Source organism: Mauremys mutica, chromosome 9, assembly GCF_020497125.1.
Source record: "Mauremys mutica isolate MM-2020 ecotype Southern chromosome 9, ASM2049712v1, whole genome shotgun sequence".
NCBI lineage: Eukaryota > Metazoa > Chordata > Testudines > Geoemydidae > Mauremys > Mauremys mutica.
In genome coordinates, this window is record NC_059080.1 from 8,543,151 (window position 1) to 8,565,533 (window position 22,383).

The 22,383-nt window shown below is 44.5% G+C and overlaps 1 long non-coding RNA gene across 1 annotated transcript; it reads left to right on the plus strand.

The window, feature by feature from the left end:
- Window positions 1–4,825: 4,825 nt before the first annotated feature.
- On the plus strand, window positions 4,826–22,339 carry LOC123376872. The gene is made up of 3 exons (XR_006581977.1): window positions 4,826–5,254; window positions 6,995–7,081; window positions 22,238–22,339. It is a non-coding gene; the product is annotated as an uncharacterized LOC123376872 (long non-coding RNA).
- The last annotated feature ends 44 nt before the right edge of the window (window positions 22,340–22,383 follow it).

The following is a 22,383-nucleotide window of genomic DNA, read 5'->3' on the forward strand; positions in this document are numbered from 1 at the left end:
TTGCCCATAGTAGCTTCTCTGTGTCCACAAGGAATATATAGCATCCTTTTATTCTAAATTCCTAACCACAACCATATATGCCTGTGGTGTTTAGATGTGCTTGTAATTATTAGAACTGGGAGCACTGGCTGTTGGGAGTCTGAAAGGACAGGAAACAGGAAGGAGGGGGGAGGATTTGAGGAGGCAGAGTGAGAGTTACAGAGGGTGCAACAGCAGCTTGGTAACGAGGATCCCACTGTAAAAATAAAGTCCTGTGGAAGCTTTTTAGTACCTTGCCTGCTTGATACAACAATGCACAACACAGGTTCACCATGTAATGTCTAAAACAGATCATAAAAGACTAAGAACTAAATTCTGAACTACTCCAAATTAGAGCATCAGAAAAAGATGCATCAGATCCAGTTTGTTCCTATATTTTATTCAAAGACCGAAAAAGGAGCTTACTTTTGTCTAACAAAGTGACTGGAGAATCCAAAAGAGGCATTGGTCAGTCTGGACCACGCTGCTTCCACTGCAAGCTGAGTAGCACACATGATGTGTTAGAACTGATTGAAATGCTTTTTCAGCTGAAGAGTTTTCCACCAGAAAATACTTTCATCAATGACAAAATTTCCCATGAATACGTTGACTTTGATGGAAAAAAATTCAAACACAACTCAGAATTGAAATGCAATACTCCATTTAAAGTCATTTTGATGTTTCTAAATTTAAAAAAAAAGGAATTTTTAATCCACAAAAAAGAGTTTGACCTAATTCACCTATAATGTGGTAAGATTTTTGGCTCCTGGGGACAGCGTTATATCAGAGTAGAGGTGTAGTTCTAATCATATAAAATCCAGATCAGTCCTGCTTTTCCTTTAAAAGGGAATCAGAGCTCTTCACTTTTAAATGAAAAATGAGAGAACCCAGTTGCAGGCTACTTCTCAAAAAGGCCATTTCCCCCTCTTGATGATTAAATTAAACTTGATGATGTTTGGATGAATTTGGTGTAGGTTATCACATCTCCTTCTCCACAAAATAAACTGATGGAAGAATGACACTAAACAATTCTTATCCAAGTCTCCTGCTCTCTCAATCACAGTGAAGCGAAGCAGTGATTTTTGGCTGTTGTAGCCTTTCCTCCTTTCCCCTCTGCAATAGGTCTGTTATTCTCCTGTTGCCAGTTGCCTTAGAGACAGACATGGACTCTAGCAAATATTACTCCTCTTAAACATCTGCATTTATCAGTTGTCTTTTGTTTAACTTGTACTGCAGCAGTGCCTGAATTCCTCATGCAGGTCAGGCCCCATGGTGCAAGACACTGTATGAACACACAATTAATTATAGTTCCTGCCATAAAAGACAAAAGGTGGCTGAAACAAACCAGTGAGTGTAGGGAGGGAAAGTATAATATGTTTTATCATTGCTGAACTGCGTGCACAGTTCCTAGCTGATTGTTAGCAACAATTGCAACTGGCCACCTGCCCTGTTGGTAGCAGAGGTCAGTTTTCTGTATGCATTAGACAGAAGTGAGTTTTGAGGGCAATAAGGCAGTGGCTTAATGGATTTTTGATAGGGAGTGTCTCCCACTCATAATAATAGGAGATATACAACTATCGCCTAGAACTGGAAGGGAGCTTGAAAGGTCATTGAGTCCAGCCCCCTGCCTTCATTAGCAGGACCAAGTACTGATTTTTGCCCCAGATCCCTAAGTGGCCCCCTCAAAGATTGAACTCACAGTCCTGGGTTTAGCAGGCCAATGCTCAAACCACTGAGCTATCCCTCCCTCATAAGGGGGTGGGGGGGTATGAGATAATTCATGAAGATAGTAGTGGGAGAGGTGAACAACAGGGTATTCAAGGCTGGCCTTGTTGGCAGAGTGACGATGGGAGATGACTTTGTGCTAGACAGAGCAGAGCAAGGCCGTGAAGGGCTCTGTAAGTCAGAGAACTGTGTGTTTTGATACAGTTAGGAGGAGCTAATTTAGGGTGGAGGTGATATAGTGAGTGAAAAAAGCCAGGAAGATAATCTTAGTGGAAGCATTTTGAATGGACTTGAAGGGGGAAAGTTTGAAGGTATCGAGGCTAGAGGGAAGGAGATGGTGGAAGCTTGGACAAAAGTTTATGTATGATTCTAGAGTTTGCAGTACAGGAGAAATGAGCACTAATTTGATAAACATTGTGACAAACATAATATGGTATTAAGTAATCCCAACCAGTGACATACCACATACCAGCACGTGCTTTGCTAATGCCCACATTTGCCTTATCCTTCACTTTGTCTTTCTTTCAATCTCACTTCACTTTTCCTTCTTTGAAATACGGTTTCCATAGTAACTAATGTCAATGGTTTGGGCAACAATAGGTTAGTGGGACAACATGTGCAGAAATATTCAGCTCAGTAAATGGGTTTTTAAAAAATGGCTTTTGAACTTGAGGAGTCTAATCAGTGATGAGCTGCCAAATTTTTAACAACGGGTTCCCTCCTCCCTCCAAAATTTTAACAACGGGTTCCCTCCTTCCCCCCCCCCCTCTGGGGGGGGGGGTCGTTCCCCATCCAACCCCTCATGTTCCTTGACACCCTCCCCCGGGACCCCTGACCCATCCCCCCCTTCCCTGTCCCCTGACTAACCCCTTGCCGCCCCACCCAACCCCTCCTCTCATTCTCAATGGCCCCCCAGAACCCCTACCCCATACAACTACCCCTTCTCTCTGTCCCTGAGTGCCCCCACCACCTCATCCAACCCTGTTCTTTCCTGACTGCTCCCCGGGACCCTTGCCCCCATTCAATCCCCCTGTTCTCTGCCCTCTGACCCCCCCACCCCAAACTCCCCTACCCTCTCTCCAACACCCCCTCCCTGCCCCCTTACCGCGCTGCCTGGACGTGGCCGGGCCAGGACAGGAGTCGCGCGGCCGGAGAATGCGGCGGGAGCCCAGCGGCCGGAGCCAGGTGGCTGGCCAGGTGGAGCCAGGGAGGGCTGCGGCCAGAGCTGGAGCCGGGCAGCCGGGGCCCCCGCCACGCGCTGCCGGAGCCCGGCCCCCTGGCAAAACAGCAGGGGCGGCTGGAGCCACGGGGCCAGGCCGGGCTGGAGGTGGGGGGCCGTGTCCAGAGCCGAGCATCCCGGTAGGTGGGGGCACGGCAGGGCGGGGGGGGGTGCGGCCGGAGGCGGGCGGCCGGGGAGGGGTTGGGGGGGGTCGGGGACGCGGGGCCGTGCCGCAGCCGGTGAGGGTCGGGCGGGGACCCGGGGCCGGGGGGGGGCCGGGCAGGGCCGCGAACGCGGGGGGGGGGGACGCGGCCAGGGAGGGTCGGGCGGGGACCCGGGGCCGGGGGGGGCCGGGCGGGGCCGCGGAGGGGGGATGCGGCCAGGTCGCGGCCGGGAACGCGGTGGGGGGGACGCGGCCAGGGAGGCCGGTGAGGGTCGGGCGGGGACCCGGGGCCGGGGGGGGGGGCCGGGCAGGGCCGCGAACAGCCGCGAACGCGGGGCCGGGAACAGGGGGGGTGGGAGGACGCGGCCAGGGAGGGTCGGGCGGGGACCCGGGGCCGGGGGGGGGGCCGGGCAGGGCCGCGGCCGGAACCGCGCGGGGGGCAGCGCGGCCAGGGCGGCCGGTGAGGGTCGGGCGGGGACCCGGGGACGGGGGGGGGGCCGGGCGGGGCCGCGAACAGCCGCGAACGCGGGGCCGGGAACAGGGGGGGGGGGAGGAGGACGCGGCTAGGGAGGGTCGGGCGGGGACTCGGGGCGGGGGGGGGGTACCCGGGGACGGTAGGTGGGGGCACGGCAGGGCGGGGGGGTGGGGGGTGCGGCCGGAGCCGGGCGGCCGGGGAGGGGTTTGGGGGGAGTCGGGGACGCGGGCCGGGCAGGGTCGCGGCCGGGGAGACGGGGACGGGCCGCGGCCAGGGACCGGCCGGGGCACACGCCCCCGTTTCCTACCTTAGGGTCATCTTCCTGGGCCGGGGAAGCCTGCCTGCTTCTCAGCCCTCCCAGGCTTCCCGCGCGAACAGCTGATTCATGGGAAGCCGTGGGGGAGGAGAAGCAAGGAGGAGCTTCATGGCAGGAGGTGGAGGCAGAATTTTCAACTGTTCGCGCGAACTGTTTGCTAAAATTAGATGCCGGACAGAGAACTTTAGCAAGCGGTTCGCTGTCCGGCGTCTAATTTTAGCAAACGGTTCGCGCGAACCGTTGCGAACCGTCTGCAGCTCACCCCTGAGTCTAATGTGATCGTGTCCACACAGGGTAAGAAAGGTAATAATTAAAATACACTCTGCACGTACAATGGTAAATAAGTCTCTTTATATTGTTATAAGAAACCCTAGCTGCTGTGTTTGGTATATTCCAAGCGCTTGCTATAAATGGAGCATCAGAACAAGGCTGTGAGAGTAATTCTTACTGCAGACAAACTGCAGAAAAATGTACTTTTATTGTTTCTGAGAAACTCAAATACCTCCTGTTAGCACAAATTTTGAGACAGTCCCATTGGGGTTAGGAGGGTTGTTTTTAACAGTTGTCATGGGGAGCCCAAGAATAAGCTTGTTGCTGTGAACATGACAAAAATTTTGCACTAGGAAGAATTCCAGCAAAATGAATAGTTGCAAATTTTCATCATAGTTGCAGCAAAAAATTTTGCTCACTGGCAAAAGGAATTGTGATTGAGGTAACCACCCAACAGGAGGACAGGATTCAAAAAGAGTTAAAAGTGGCCAGGCAGGCCAATTAACTCGCCAGGCTGCACCTGAAGGAGGAGCTAGGGAGCAGGGAACTAATTGGAAGCAGGTTCAGTTGTGCAGGAACAGCAGGGGCCTGCATAAAGCCCACAGGTTCTGAGCATTAAAATGAGGGCTGCTGGTAATAGTCATTCTCTGGGAAGAGGGCTTTGGAGCTGGGGACCAGATGTGATAGGAAGCAGCCCAGGAAAGGAGTGATGAGAGTGGAAAATCCAGAACTGCTGAGCTGAGAGTCCCTGGACTGGAACCCAGATTAGAGGGCAGGCCTGGGTTCCCCTACCAGCCACTGAGACAGTGGAAGGGAAGGCTGCCTAGGACTGCTAGGGAGAGAGGACTTTGCTACCCCAGAAGGGGAAAACACTGAGTGACCTGGCTGAGTCATGAAGAGGACACTGTGGTTTCTGGAGTGAGAGAGGGGCTGCAGACCAGAGGAAGAGACAGAGTGATGGCATACACACCGCTTAAGGGGGCATTGACCTCTAGAGCTAATCCCCAGAGCAACCAGGAGGAGGTGACAGACCAGTGGTGTGCCCTGTGACCATAATATTTCCCAAAGGTAGGGTATTCAAATCACCAGAAATTGTCCTGTAGGTGAAAATCCCTACGTTTGCATGGAGATGGATAGGAAGATATAATAGGGCTTACCAAATTATAGAAGTTGGAAAAAAGTTTGCCTGTAAAATTTCAAGTTTTACAACTAAAATGATTAGGCTTAAACATATTTTTATGCTTCCTTGATTTCTAGTCAGTTGTGGAAATGTATAAGGTCAGAATCTGGGGAATTTAACTGCTACAGGTAATGTTTAAATATTTTGTGTTCTTCATTATGGGTGAAATTCACCTCTGGTCAGAAGGTTGACACAATAGTTATGCACCACTCAAGTTTCTCCAGGAGACCACCTATAGATGGGTGATGAAATAGAACATCCGTGGTTCCAATGCTGCAGGCTTCAGATGTAGAAAATCAAGGCCCAATAACCTCTGTTCCCTGGCTTTTGAAAGATTAAGTATTTTTTGCACCTGTGAAAGGGAGGGAGATTCATCCATCTGAAGTTCTGCAAGAAAAGTAAAGTACAAATCTTAGCAGTATGTTGGGTTTATTTTTTGTTTGCTTGATGATTGGGACATTGCGGTCAGTACAGACTCAGAAGTTGCCTGTTAGAATACTCGAAAATCAGATTTGAATGATGCCCAAGAAAACAACCTAGTTGTTTGCTAATTTTAAATAAGTGGGGAAAATGAGATCTCTCACCACTTGCAAGTTTCCTCCTGTCACTAATCCTTTTTGAGAAGCATAGGATTTTGGTTTTTAATGTGAGGTGTGGTGTGGTGTTTTTCTTAAAATAAACACAGAATGTACCTTTATTTGTAATAACTTCTTGGAACTATGGTATGAAAACATGCGTTGTTTTTGATGTCCTGCTTTTAGAGTAGCAGAAACTGAGGGTTTTTTCCACTGACATTAAAAAAGGTTTCTATTTCTGAAATGAAACTTCCATGATTCTTCCCATAACAATGAACAGAGTGGGCCAAATGTTGCTTCAGATACAGGTAGTTCCCATTTGAAATAGATGTGAGCTGCTTGTGTGCAGCTGGCACTGGAATTTGGCCTAGAATTTGCTGCTAATGAGTTGGCAGAAAACAGTGCAAAAGAGCAAAACGTTCTGGGCTCAGACGAGAGCAGCTATTTTTGTTTGTTTTCAACATTAGGGGATTAAAAATGTGTTGAAAATCTGAAGCCTTCTCATTGATTTTCCCGATTTAAAATGTTATAGCAAATCCGTTGGAATCAGATCTCTTCACCCCCTCCACCCCTTTCTATTATCCTCTTTCACCTAGTAACAACTACTAATTTTGGCCATTCCAAGTTTTGTGACTTAAGATTCTAGACTGAAAAGAGAATGAAATTTGCTTCCCAGCAGTTAAACTTCCCTAGGACTCTGCTGCATTCTGTGGTATGGTTTTTGTTTTGTTTTGTTTTTTTGTGGTTTGGGTCCATGGCTTGCAGTCCTGCATGCCCACCTACTTCTTTTGGAAATGTAAACCATTATTTTTCACTTGAAATCATAGGCTGACTGCCATTTACTCTCTTTCCTTTTTTTCAAAAGTAGCATAATGCCAAAAAATAGCCTTTTTTTTTTAAGTGGCTACCAACTAGCTGGAAGAAACACATTTCCAGCTGAACGCTGGACACCTAACCTCCTGTTGACTTAACTGGGGCTGGAATTTCATTCCTTAGTAACTAGAGCCTCCTTAAAGCCTTGCTTCTCTGAGGGTGACATATGTGATTCTGCAGCAGGCCCATGGAAGTGATAGGTATCGCCAAAGGGATGAATTTCATCATCTGAAAACCAAGTCCTGGAGAAGTGAGCACATTGACCAGGTAGAGATGTTCACTATTTTTTAAATACGAATAGTGAAGGACAGAGGGTGAATAATGGGGTTAGATTATTTTGAAAGATAGGATGAGTTTTTAAAAACCTGTTAGTAGCAGAGAAAGGAAAGTCCATTATCTGAGGCTGGCAGAAACTGTGTTCATACAGGAGCTATTTATCTTTTATCTATATGTTAGTAAATGGGAAATTTTCTCCCTTCCACCCTTGCAAAAAACCACCTTGTTCCTCTTATACAAATCTCGGTACTGGCAGTCAGAACCATCCTTAGGGACAGGTGATCAGAGTGGGGTGCCAATTTCTGGGGACACCAAATCATCCAGGAGCAGGGATGGCACATCGCTCAGTGGTATGTATGTGCTTGTGGTGTGATGGTTATTTCTGCTCTCCCAGTGTGCTTGGAGAGGATGAGGGCACCCAAAGCATTTTTCCACCTTGTGCAGCAAAACTCTTATGATTGGCTCCTGCTGACAGTGAAAGCATATTAGCTGATCTCAACAGCTGCAAGAGGCATAGGAAGGAGAAACTTTCTCAAGGGCCAAGGAGCCAATCCATGTAGATCAATATCAATAAACTAGAAGTAAATAGAACCAGCATATGCTCTGTGTAGCTCCGGTATAATAGGCTGTCTGGGACTAACACCATAAAGCAAACAAATGGCTGCAGTATGCACTGTTGCAGCTACAAGTAGTTTTTCAGGAGACGTAATAAAGAGATGAGGCACAAAATCACATAAAGCACAGAAGGAAGTTAAGAAAACAGAGCCAAATGGAGTTGCACCTCTTCACCCGAAGTCTAGTTTGTGGTCCAAAGTTAAAAGTGGAGCAGAAAAGGAGAGGGAAGTGAAGATAATGCACTGCTATCACTTATCCAGTAGCTTGAGATCTCCTTTTTAGAACAGACTAGGAAACTAACTGGCTGTGTAGGCTGGAGAAGGTAACAAAGTTGCTTCCAGCTGTGCGTTAGTACATAGATTACATTTATAAAAGAACATATGTAGGCAATCCTGGACAATGGAGAGAATGTGAGAGAGAGCACACTTTTATGTCCCTGGTGGATCTAAAAGAAATTTTACCTGGATCCCAATAAACAGGAGTGTTAGGACCATCTTTCACAATTGAAGGAATGTAGCCAGGATATCGTATTACATGTGTTGCAGAAAAGACAACAGCTTAACATAAGAATGGCCATACCGGGTCAGACCAAACGTCCACCCAGCCCCGCATCCTGTCTGCCGACAGTGGCCAATGCCAGGTGCCCCAGAGGGAGTGAACCTAACAGGCAATGATCAAGCTTGCATTATTTTGTTTATAACCGGATCTAAGTGAATCTCTTGGCCAATAAACAACCGTCCTCTTGAGAATGCACATTTTGGGAGCCAAGTGTGTGCGGTTACTCTTCCTGCAAAGAGGCTAATAGGATTATTTGCGTGGTGTGAGTCCCAGAGATGGGTCTGATTGGCAAGCCTAGCATAGCATGCTCAAGATGACCTGTCCTCTTAACATGACGATTGACTATCACTGTGAGACTTGTCAAATCTCCTCAACGCTAGGCAGAAAGTAATGGGTCTGAGGTGAAAACATTTCTGCTATGGCTAGAACTCTTGTTGTTAACTGCGTATGTTCACTTGCCAATGCTGACCCTCATATTTGTCCCTTAAGGGACAGCTTGTGGCATAGCCCTACACAGCCACACCAGGGCATAAAAGGGCCTAAAATTCCCTCACTATCCTGTACAGATGCTGTTCTCAGCACAAGTGGACAGTAGGCGACAGCTCATGGGATTGCCTTCTCACCCCCTCGCGTAGAGGTCAGGAGGAGGGGGGATTGGGTGGAACCTTGACTGTGTTCCTACAACAGCTGAGCAGAGAAAGGGAGGGCAGTAATGATGCTAGTCAGGACCAGTAGTAGATTCTTTCCATGCTTCCTGCTTGCTTCTGGAGGATAGTAATTGTGCGGCTCTGGTTCTTTTCCAGGGAAGGACAGCTTACACAGGGCTAGGCGCTAATGTTCCATCCTGACATAAACATGGATGGACTCTGGCACACCTTCCTGGGAAGGCAGTAATCCCTGCACTGGAACTACCCTAAAATCCATGACTCCACAGTGCTAGGCACAGGAAAGAGACCATTACAAACACTCCTCCTCCCGTTTTTCTACAAGGACATAGGGATGGCTTCTGACAGCTGTACTATGAGCAGCTGGACTTTTTTCCTTTGCCATCTCCATTTCATTTCCAAAGTGCTCTGAATGTATGTATCTTGGCATGCTCCTTGGGCACAACTAGCTACCTTGGATCATAAAGTTGATGTGGGAAGGGATCATGCAATTAGGAAAGATCCTCATTGAGGAGAGAGCAGCAGCATAAAGATGCAGCATTACAACAGGGCAGGGAGCAAGACATCCATAAAATGGGCTGTTAGAATAATCAAGAGAGCAAAGTCTGATTGGCAGTACTTGAAATGAAGGGCATGGGTATAACTTTGCCAGTTGTCAGAAATGCGACCAGAACTCATTAAGGAGAATCAAAACAACATAAGAGGAATCTTTTCTATCTATGTATTTCAAGTACATCAATCACCATGGAATTTAAAGTGGTAGTGGTACATTGCTAAAGACTTGATAGGTAAAGATGAAAACATGCCAGCCTTTGAAACGAGTGGAAAACATGTATGATAATAGATTCCAGATGTTACCAAACTCAGGGAGTTCGTAGGTAAGATCCCATGGGACACAAGTCTAAGGGGGGGGGAGTTCAAGAGAGTTGGCTATTTTCAAAGAGACATTATTAAGAGCACGAGTGAACTATCCCACTGCATAGGAAAGATAGAAAGTGACCACCTTGGCTTAATCAGGAGATCTTCAATGATCTGAAGCTCAAAAGAGTCCTACAAAAAGTGGAAACTAGGTCAAACTATGAAGAATGTGTATAAACATGAGGAATCAGGCAAGACAAAAAATGAGATTTATTTAACTAGAGACATGTAGAATGGTTTCCTGTTACTCTGATACATTAGAACAGGGGTCAGCAACCTTTCAGAAATGATGTGCCAAGTCTTCATTTATTCACTCTAATTTAAGGTTTTGTGTGCCAATAATACATTTTAATGTTTTTAAAAGGTCTCTTTCTATAAGTCTATAATATATAATTAAACTATTGCATGTAAAGTAAATAAGGTTTTTAAAATGTTTAAGAAGCTTCATTTAAAATTAAATTAAAATGCAGAGCCCCCCCGGATTGGTGGCCAGGACCCGGGCAGTGTGAGTGCCACTGAAAATCAGCTTGTGTGCCACCTTTGGCACGCGTGCCATAGGTTGCCTACCCCTGCATTAGAAGCAAGAGGAAGACCAAGGACAGGGTAGGCCTGTTACTTAAGGGGGGAGGGGACAATAACAGAAAATGTGGAAATGGCACAAGTGCTAAAAAAAAAAATTGTTTCGGTTTTCAGCAAAATGCTCAGTAACAATTGGACCTCTAACATAGTGCCTACCAGTGAAAATGAGGTAAGATTAGAGGTTAAAACAGAGGAAAAACATTAAAAAATTACTCTAGATGAGTTAGAGGTCTTCAAGTCACCAGGGCCTGATGAAATACATCCTAGAATACACAAGGAGGAGATTTCTGAGCCATTAGCAATTATCTTTGAAAAGTCATGGAAGATGAGAGAGATCAAAGAGTACTGGAAAAAGGCACTATATTCCCTCCCCTAAAATAAGGGGAATTACAGACTAGTCACCTTAACTTTAGAACCCGGAAAGATAATGGGGCAAATAAATAAGCAATCAATTTACAAACACCTAGAAGATAATAATAAGTAATAGTCAGCATGGATTTGTCAGGAACAAATCACGTCAAACAAACCTAATTGCTTTCTTTGAAAGGTAACAAGCCTTGTGGATTGAGGGAAAAGGAGGGAGAATGGTAGATGTGGTATATCTTGACATTTATAAGGCTTTTGATATTGTCTTGCATGACCTTCTCATAAACAAATTAGGGAAATACAATGTAACAGAGCTCCTATAGCGTGGTTGCATAACTATTTTCTGGGAATGGTTTTCCAACCAGTTATCAGTGGCTCACATTCAAGATGGAAGGGCATATTAAGTGGTGTCCTGCAGGGATGACTTCTTGGCCCATATCTGTTCAATACCTTCATCAATGATTTAGACAATGGCATAGAGTGTACACGTATGACGTTTGTGGATGATACCAAGCTGGGAGGGGTTGCAAGTGCATTGGAGAATAGAAATACAATTCAAAATGATCCAGACAAACTGGAGAAATGGCCTGAAGTAAATAGAATGACATTCAATAAGGAGAAATGCGAAGTACTCCACTTTAGGAAGGAACAATCAATTGCACATATGAGAAATGACTGCCTAGGAAGGAGTACTGCAGAAAGGGATCTAGGGGTCATAATGGATCACGAGCAAAATATGAACGAACAGTGTAACTACGCAAAAAGTATACACCTTTCTGGATGTATTAGCAGGAGTGTTGTATGCAAGACATGAGAAGTCATTCTTGTGCTCTACTCTGCACTGATTAGGCCTCAACTGGAGCAGCGTGGCCTCTTCTGGGCACATTTCAGGAAAGATGTGGACAAGTTGGAGGCAGTCCAGAGAAGAGCAATGAGAGCAACAAAAATGATTAAAGGTCTAGAAAACATGACCTATGAGGAAAGATTAGGGAAAATTGACTTTGCTTAGTCTGGAGAAGAGAAGACAGAGGGGAAATAAGTTTCCAAGTACATAAAAGGTTTTTAGAAGGGGGAGAGAGAAATTGTTCTCCTTAACCTCTGAGGATAGGCCGAGAACCCATTGGCTTAAACTGCAGCAAGGGCGGTTTAAATTGGACGTTAGGAATAACTTCCTAACTGTCAGGGTGTTTAAGCACTGGAATAAATTGCCTAGGGAGGTTGTGGAATCTCCATAACTGGCAGTTTTTAAGAATAGGTTAGACCATCGCTTGTCAGGGATGGTCTAGATATTACTTAGTCCTGCCTCGGGTGCAGGGGACTGGACTAGAGGACCTCTCTAGGCCCCTTCCAGTCCTAGCATTCTATGAGCATAACAGATACGGCTGAGCTGTCTTGAGCAATTAAAAAAATCATTGTAATATTGGAACCATTTGGATGCTGAGGCCTCCACTTCAGAGCTTACTTGCTAAAGTTGGCATGGAGCAGTGTTAAAACAGTGTAAAGATTACCTAGCACTACAGTTCACTTTGACATTGAGTTTGACTGGAAAATTACTCCACTAATACAAATGAAATCTGTTCTCTTGTATGTCTCTCTGCCTACTCTTTAGGACATCAAGTATATCCTCAAGCCATGTTATCAGTTGCTTTCTGTAGCAATTACAATTTACTTCTATTTTGTTTATTATACAATTTTGATACATATGGCTTTTATATCCTTATCTCCAATAAGATGTGAGTTTATCTCCCTATTTCTCAAGTAACTATCTGTAACGTTGTTTACCCTTTTCAAAACAACAACAATTTGCTTTAGGTCTGTGTATGGAATTCTCATTGTTGGATCATTTTAAACCAAAAACATTGCTAAAACAAGGTTAATGTATATGCATGTACTAATATTATAACTATACCTGTTACTTGTGTATATATAAATATATGTGCCTCCCTCCCCTCCTTCTCACCTGTATGTCCCTCGCCTCTTCCATTTCCTTAGCTTTCAATTTAGCTAATCACTCTAAATGAACACTCCCTTCTGCCCCACCCCCTGACTTCCCCGCCAAAAAAATCATGAAACTAACATGATTTTTGCCACCATCCCATTGTTCTCTGTATGTTTTATCCCTTTCCCCAACCCTTTGTCCATCTTATCTATTTTACTTGTAAATTATTAGGGTCAAAACTGTCTACTCCAGGGTTTCTCAAACAGGGGTCTCCGCTTGTGTAGGGAAAGCCCTTGGCAGGCTGGGCCAGTTCATTTTCCTGCCCCGTCCACAGTCCGGCCGATCGCGGCTCCCAGTGGCTGCGGATCACTGCTCCGGGCCAATGGGGGCTGCTGGAAGCAGCGGCCAGTACGTCAGTCGGCCCCCGCCACTTCCAGCAGCCCCCATTGTCCCAGAGCAGCGATCCGTGGCCACTGGGAGCCGTGATTGGCTGGACCTGCGGACGGGGCAGGTAAACGAACTGGCCTGGCCCACCAGGGGCTTTCCCTACACAAGTGGCAACTCCTGTTTGAGAAACCCTGATCTACTCCATTTGTACCATGCCTAGCATGGGAAGCCTGATCCTGGTTGGTCTGTAGGTCTTATTAGTAATAACTAAGAAGATCTATAATTGGCTATATATTTATAGCAAAAGAGCTTGGAGGATTGTTTGGGCTGGGTAACTTAAATATATTTAGTGTTACTTTGTTCATGGAATCTCTTTAAGAGAAGCCAAGTGTCCCACAAGTAGAGAAATCCCCCTTTGTATGTACAGTAATCCTGTGATAAGGAATTTGAAGTAGTATGTCAAATTAAAATATAACTACTGCAAATTTGCAAATTCATTTGTCATTATCTATCCAACCCCTCAATATAAGCATGACATTAGAAATATTGTTACTATCTGTAATAGCGTATAGGAAATAATTTGGAAGGCTCTTTCTAGCTCCCAGGGCACAGACATCCATATTTAAAAATCCACCATTGACTGGATCTAATTGGCATGACTGATGGCAGTTTTAGTAGAGGCAAAGGACTAATAAGAATGTAGAAGAAACTACTCATCCCTAACTCTTTCACATGTGTACTTTGAGACTTAATGAACTCGTATAAAGCATTTTAGACCCTCAGAACATTCCTGAGAGGGAAGGAAGGATGCTTATTCCCATTTTAAAGATAAGAAAACCAAAGAAGAGATGTTGAATGATGCCCAGGATAACTTAAGTGTTAGAAATGGGAATATGTATGAAGGCTGTGTGTGTTTGTCATAGCCATGCTTCCATGACAAAAGTCATGACAGGTGGCACTTTACATGGAACCAGTTGGATAAAATTTTCAAGTGACCTAAAATCCCATTTTCGAAAGTGACTTAGGCACTGAGACATTAAAAAAAAAAAAAATCTGGGCCTAAGTTACTTTTGAAAATGGGACTTAAGTGCTTAATGAGAATTTTTTCCTCCTGGTATTTTGTGAGAACATTTGGTAGGTTCAGTGTCAACATGTGTGGTTAAGTAAATTTTAATTAAGCATTAATCCACACCCTTTTTTCATTAATTAGTTAAATTTTAGGTTGTGTAGCTAAAGTAAAGGCTGGGGAAATTTTTTACAAATACATAAATTATAATCAAAATATAACTTAGATAAATAAGAAATTGTAGAAAGTAAAATTATGATTATATTGTAGTAATTAAAAAATCTAAATTAATTGACCTTTTGACTGATTTAAGACCCACTTAAATTCTAGTTTGAGAGCTTAAGAGGTGGGTAAATCCTGTGTTACCCTTTAGAACAAGGATACATTTTTCTTTTAGGGCCAAACCTTCAGTAAATGATTTTTTTACTATTGGTTTTAATAAAGCCATGGTTTAGCACTGTTTAAATAGGATATTAAAATGTTTTTGGGGGAAAATGTCTAGTTTAAATTCTTGTGGAATTGGAATTGTATTCCCTAAACTCATTTTGTTTTTCTTTTTGTATCTTTCTTGATCATATCAAACCACAAATAAACCAAGATAACTATGCTATGGCATTTTAATTACAATGAGAAATTGCTTATGTCTTGATGCTGACCAAGACATTTTGATGAATACATCACTGCTGCATTTTTACATATCAAGGCCAATGTTAGACAAGAAACCTTCACTAGAACAAAAACTAATTGCATTAGGCATCTATTCACTAATAACTTGTAAAGCTTATCACAAACCTTGAAATCAGCTGAAAAGCAATGGAAACCATTTTTTTAGACAAAATAACCAATTATAGGGTCATCCTGTTAAATAACCCACATCTGCTACTTTGTCATTCTATAGCCATGGCTGTGCCTCAGATAATCAGCCTATTAATGAGTATTATCTAGAACTCTTCAGCTTATTTCTTTACCACTACATCAGTGCTTTGTACTTGAAAAGTTCAATTTAGGGAACAGTAATGTAACAGTGCAGTACTGGGAAATGTACATGGTTGATTCTACAATTTCCACCTTCTAGATTTTCAACTGTAATTCCTACAATTAATACCGGTCAGTGTCTATCCTTCCATGTTCTCCACCCTGACAATGGTCTAACAAGAGAGACAAGGTGGGTGAGGTAATGACTTTTATTGGACCAACTTCTGTTGGAGGGAGAGAGAGACAAGCTTTTGGGCTTACAGAGTTTTTCTTCAGGTCTGGGCCTGTGTACGCCTGAAAGCCTCTCTCTCTCTTTCTTTCCAGCACAAGTTGGTCCAATAAAAGCTATTATCTCACCTACCTTGTCTCCCTGTTAAGACTATTTATCCACAACAATGTTCTCACAGGGCATGCTAGTCCATTTGTGACTGACGCTAGTCAACTTGCGTAATGCACTACTGGAAGATGCTTGGATAATACAGTAATGAGGGCAGTATAAGAACTTAAATAGAATAGAACTCCTGTAATTCATCACCACATTCTTCATTACCATGAGTTTTCAGGAAGACCAAATTCATGATCAGACTTGTCATCTGCCATTTGAACCATAATCTCATTGAGTCTGAAAAAAGCTCTCTTAATGCTTTGCCTTAGTCTGCTTGAGAATTGTCAGCAACACCACAGTGCTTTGAACTGGCAATCCTAACATCTTCATTGGGGAGTGGGGAAAAAATACATGTAGTATGGAGTAATCAGATCACCTCACTAATTTTCAATAATTGATTTATATGGGAGTTAGGTACCTTTAAAGAAGAGTCCTGGGTTCGGAGGTAACTGAGGCAACCCTGTGTGGCTTGGCTCCAGTTGAAGTGTAAGGCAGCTTGAGGAAGGGGGTCTCAGATCATATTTAAAGGCTCCAGGGTCTCTGGTGTTTAAGGCATAATTACTGCCTGTTACACTCTGTGTGTGTGGAATCCCCCCAAATTGACCCAGAAAAACTCTGCCAGGGGATCTTAATGAGTTTCCCCATTGATTCCCAGGGAGGCTTGTAGTAGTTTTGGCCTAGATCAGCTGTCCTCTACATCACTTTCAGAGTGGGTGCAAGAGTCTGAAGAGATCAAGTTTTTTCCATTATGGATGCAGTTCTGCAGGTTCATTGCTGCTGGCTGATATTCCCAGGTCATTATCACTTCATACTGTTCTTAGCCAAGTTTTTATTTGGAAAAAAGATGCATCAAAAGGCTTCTGGGTATTAACATCCTGTTGATTTAGGCACTCTCCTGTCTTCCTGTATCACTGGGCGATACTAGGAAAACAGAGGAATATTTCTTCATAGGGAAGCAGAGCTGAGTCTACTTGTATGGAAGACACAAAAATAGATTTTTTGGAACTGGAATTTCATGGCATTTCTTCAGACTCAAAGTTTAAACTATTTGGATAAATGTCCCATTGAAATTGCCACAGAAGCCTCATGCCAGAGACAATACAGTCAGAGGAAAAGACAAGTAGAACTCTTCACAGTGCCAGACTCGGCGGCCCTAGTCATTGGCTGTTCCAAGCTGGTTGCTTGTCTCTTTGAGATTGGTATTTCACAACTCTGGTTCTCAATGCCATAGAAGTAGGCAGACTGTCAGGATTCTTTATTTTTTTGGCATAGTTTCCAGGCAGTGATACTGTAGCTTTTCCAACAAAATAGAATCTCAGAAAATGAGAGAGTGGTTATTTGGTGGTGTATAAACAGCTATTGAAAAACTATGAGAAAATAGCTTTGATATAATAATACTCAGTACTTATAGACCAGAGAACTTTACTCTTCGAAACCAGTGCTGTTTTCCATCTGTTAATTCTCACTACTCACAAAAGAAACATTATTCTTTCTTTATAAGTGAGCAAACTGAGACACAAGGAGGTTAATGGACATGCGGGCAAAGTGAGACATAAAGGATATTGTGACAGGTTCCCCCCGGGGTGCCATTTGACACGGGGTCCCATTGAACTCACCTGTACTGGCAGCCTGTGTTCCCTTTACACTGTACTGCTGAGGCAAGCCAGCCAAACCCTCCCTCAGGTTTCTGACTGCACTTTACCAGCGCGCACACAGGTAGGGACACGCCCAGCTGCAGTTTCACACAGATGCTGAGAGCTCTGCATGGGAAAGCTCAGCTAAGGGATTGCCCAGCACTCAAATGCACCCCCCCCCAGAGGGTAAACCCAAAATTGTCTTGTCTTGTGCTGCACAGAGAACTATACAGCGTAAACTCATTGCAATTTGCTCCCTCCCTCAAGTGGAGGAAGATATGAACAGCTTTTTGTGCCCCTCCGCCAGTTATTAATTCCACAAATTGTTTTAGAGAAAACAAAAACAAGTTTATTAACTGCCAAAAACAATAGATTTGAAGTCATTAGAAGGGATAGCAAACAGATCAAAGCAGATTACTTAGCAAATAAAACAAACATACAAGCTAAGCTTAAAATAATAAAGTAACTGGTTACAAGTAGCACATTCTCACCCTAAATGTTGTTTTAGGCAGATTGCAGAGATTCACTGGCTTGCAGCTTGAAACTTCAGATATTTCATTCACAGGCAGACACCCTTCCAGCCTGGGCTCAGACCTTCTCCCCCCCTTCGTCTTTGTTTCTTAGATGTTTACAACCATCATCTTGGGCAGGGATTCAGTGAAGAACCAAAATCCTGATTATGTCACTCCCCTGCCTTAAATAGGTTTTACATATGGCAGGAACCTTTGTCTTCCAGTGTGAGTCCCACCCCTGATAAGTGGAAAAGTACTAATTTTATCATACAGTCCAGTATTAGGTGACCTGATCACATAACCCTGCAACCATAACTCAAAGTCTATTTGCAGAGTCCACAGGAAGGCTTTCCAGGAAGGTAGGAGATTAACATCTTCAAAGACCTATTTTTTCTAATGGTCCTTTCCAACTAGCAATCTAGACTGATTGCATTCTGTCTAGGGGGCATCCCCCAGGTGTAAACACAACATTTGTAATAGGTACATAGACCAGGGTTTCTCAAACTTCATTGCACTGCAACCCCCTTCTGACAACAAAAAATACTATATGACGCCAGGAGGGGGAACCAAAGCCTGAACCCTGAGTGTGGGAGGGGCGAGCCCCGCCATCCTAGGCAGGGGGGCCAAAGCCCTTCTCATGGTCCCCTATTAGTCACCCATTTGATCTCCCAGAAAAGAAGGTGGGCATTCCTCTTTTATGTTCCACTACCACCACAACCTTTTGGAATTATCTAGTCTGATCTCCTGCATAACATAGACCATAGAGCCTCCATCCCCCCAGCAACTTCTGCATCAAACTCATAACTTCTGTTTGCACTATGCCAAACCCTTTAGAAAGACATCCAATCTTGAAGTCTTTACCATCAAGTGATGGAGAATCCACCAGGTCCCTTATTCGGTGAGGTAATTGTCTAACCTGTGAGGGTAATCATACCTTATTTCTATTCTGACTTTGTCTAACTTCAGCTTGCAACCACTGGATCTCATTATGCCTTTTCTGCTAGCCCTCTATCAAACTTCTTCCCCGTGTAGGTACTTGTAGATTGTGATCAAATTACTTCTTAGTATTCTCTGCGTAAACTAAGTAAACTGCATTTCTTTACTTTCTTATTACAAGGTATGTTTTAGTTTCCATGGCACTAAATCAATGTATTCACCACTTATTTATCTGCCTGACTTTTTGCAGAGATAAAACTTAAAGGAGGGTGCAGGAATATAGAACAACCTCCTACAAGGTCTAAGAACCACCCTACACCTTTCTCTGCTCTTTTCAGTCTGCCTGTACTCATAAATAAACAAATCCACAAGCTAGTTACCCCCAGGGAAAGGAAGGGAGAAAGATAGATGAGAGATGCCAGCCACACCACTCAAGCTCCAGCAGGTGCTCAAATGCTATGTTGATGAGTGCAGTATGAGGACCTCCATAAAATGGGATTATCTGAGGGGTGTTTCTCCAACAGATGCTCTACCAAAGGCTAATGGAGTGATAAACACGTAACTCCAGACAACTTCCATTGTCCTTTGTTGAGTATCTCTCTAGATTTTCCCCAGGATCCATTCCACCTTTCTAGATTTCCACCCCGCCCCATCCCTGTACCAGGGTCTAATTCAGGGGCAGGCAAACTTTTTGGCCTGAGGGCAGCATAGGGTTTTGTAAATTATATGGAGGGCCAGTTAGGAGAAGGGATCGTGGCCTGGCCCCCACCCCCTATCTGACCCCTCACCCCGGGAATCCTGCCCCATCCAACCCCTCCTGTTCCCTGACGGCCCCCTGGGATCCCTGCCCCATCCACCACCACCCCGCTTCCTGGCCCCTAACCGCCCCCGAACCTCCGCCGCCCCATCCAACCCCTCCTCTCAATCCTGATTGCCCCCCCAGACCCCTGCCCCATCCAACCACCCCTTCTCCCTGTTCCCTGCTGCCCATCCAACCCCCCTTCTTCCTGATGCCCCCCTGGGACCCCTACCCCCATTCAAACCCCTGTTCTGCACCCCCGACTGCCTCGACCCCTCTCCACACCCCCACTCCCTGACCACCTCCCCGAACTCCCAGCTAGAGCCAGGCCACACCCCCGCTGCCACCTGCAGCACAGAGCACCGGGTCAGGCCGGGCTCTGCAGCTGCACTGCCCCAAGAGCTCATAGCCCCGCCGCCCAGAGCATTGCGCCAGCGGCAGAGCGAGCGAGCTAAGGCTGCGGGGGAGTGGGGACCATAGGGGAGGGGCCGGATTGAGCCTCCAGGGCCAGGAGCTTGGGGACTGGGAAGGATGGTCCTGTGGGCCAGATCTGTAGTTTTCCCACCTCTGACCTAATGCAAGGGGGAAGCAGAGGGTGAAATTCCCCCTCTTCTGCTAAAAGCCAACGTAGAGCTGCTTCTCTTTTGCCTTCCTTGGGTGAGGAATGCTCCCCAACCAACTTGGTTGCAGCAGTGTCCATTCCCCCTGCTGAATCAATATTCACTTGTTTAGCTATATTGTCTTTGTTTTAATGTTCACTTTCATTTAATTTTATCATGGCGCGTCTTCTGGTGGCACTATTCTTCTGCCTCCATCTTCTTTATACATTGTCTCTCTTTGTTTTGTTTCTCCCCTTTCTTTTTCTTGGCCTCTCACTGTTTTCCTAATGCCACAAACCCACACCCACCTTTTTTATGCTTTGCTGCTTTTTTTTCTATTCATTACGATGAGATATAGGAGAACAAACCGTCTGCGATATATAATTTCTCTTAAAATTACCACAAAACCCCCAATGTTTTGGCTGTATTTTTATCCAGGAGAATGTGTGCATAATGAAAGAGGTCACTGCTGTATATCTGGAAGATCAGAGAGCAGAGTTCATCTCAGTCTGAGACATCCTTTTAAAAACGGAATATGCATGAGGATTAGAGAAAAGGAGAGGAGTGTGGGCTTCAATGAGAGAGAAAAGGGCCTGGTCAGTTTACAGAGAGTCAAAATGAACCCCATGTGTAATTTGCTTGGTGCAGATGTTCACCAGTAGTTTGTAATTTTTATCATTCTCCAATAACAAAGGAATAGATCAATAAAACACTATTAGAATAATTTCTTGATCTAATATTGTGAATGTGATTAGCAAAATTCTAATTCAACAGCCTCCCAATAAACAGATCTTTACATGCTTTTTCTCAAGCAACGAGTATTTATGCCACGGCAGTTTGTCATCATTAGTGAAAACATGAATTAACATGAGAAGCTACAGTAGATATACAGATTTACATAGTTCCGTTTTCTCATGTTGGAATAACAATTTAATGCCCAGTAATTCTGCATTAATTACAGGTACATGTAGTAGTAATTAAGAAAAAATAAGTATATCAGGTAAACTGGAAGTCCTCAAGTCTGACTTTAAATGAGACATAGGTGCCTAAATCATTGAGGATTTTGAAAATGTTACCCATAGTTCCCATCTACTCCTGTATGGTAGGTATTCAGGATGAAATTCGCCCCATGCAGTAAGCCAAAGCTCATAAACTATTAAGTCCTATGTGCACCTTCAAAACAGAGTTTACCTGGTGCCTGCGCTTTGTGCTGGCATCCTGAAGAAGTCTGATAAATCAGTTACTGGTTTAAAAGTTATTAATCGTATATACACTTAGTGTATAAAACAGGACAAAAAAGTCAAGGCACACTTCCCATTGATGCTTGCGATAAACTCTTCCCAACCTCTGTTACATCAGGACTGTACAACGTTTACATTTAAACATAGGTCCTGCCTCTGCATAGGCTAAATTCCATACTCAAAGATTGCAGTATAGTATGACTGCGTGTTTTTGCATGCAAAAGCACTAGGGTGCCAAAATGGCTGCCCCAAGCCCAAAGATCAACTACATAATCATCATTGCTCCCACACAATGGCACAGGCTTTAAGGAAAATGTCTTTCCTTTGTCGGTACAGCCAGGGCAGGTGAGGGGTTCACTAACAAAGCTGTGACACTTCCGATGGTAAGTAAACATTCTGTTTTGAATTCCCCTGACAGGTCTAGGGCATGATCCAATTCCCCTTGAAATTGGTGGGAATTACTAGCAGTCCCCAGATTACAATGGACTTCAGTGGGAGTTTAATTAGATTCATCTGAGACAGGGGTGGCTCTAGACATTTCGCCAACCCCAAGCACGGCGGCATGCCGCGGGAGGCCCACCGGAGCCGCCTGCTGCCCTCCCGGCGACCGGCAGAGCGTCCCCCGTGGCATGCCGCCCCAAGCACGCGCTTGGCGTGCTGGGGCCTGGAGCCGCCCCTGATCTGAGAACCTGGGATACACTTGCAAAGCACTGTCAGGCTTCAGCTGAATGACTCCACTTGGTGACAATAAATCATGCCTCTTTAATCATCCTGAATGTGACCATTTTTTCCTTTTGTCTATGTGTTTGTCAATTTCATAATCACAAATGTTAGCATTTTGGAGGATGAGGGTTTTTTCTGCCTTAGTCATAAAAAAATATTTTGGGTTACTTAGGAACAAAAACCATTTTATTTATGCTAAAAAGTGTGAAGTGCTCTTTATATGAAGAATATGTTTTCCTTTGGCATAAAGGTGCATCTTCCAGTTATGCAAATGAAGAAGCAGCTTCAAAACAAACGAGTCACGCAGTGCCAAAAAGAGGACTTTTGAAATATCTAATGCATACTGCCAGATTATGAATAAGTGTACTGGAAAAGTCTTATTCATACTGCTCAAAG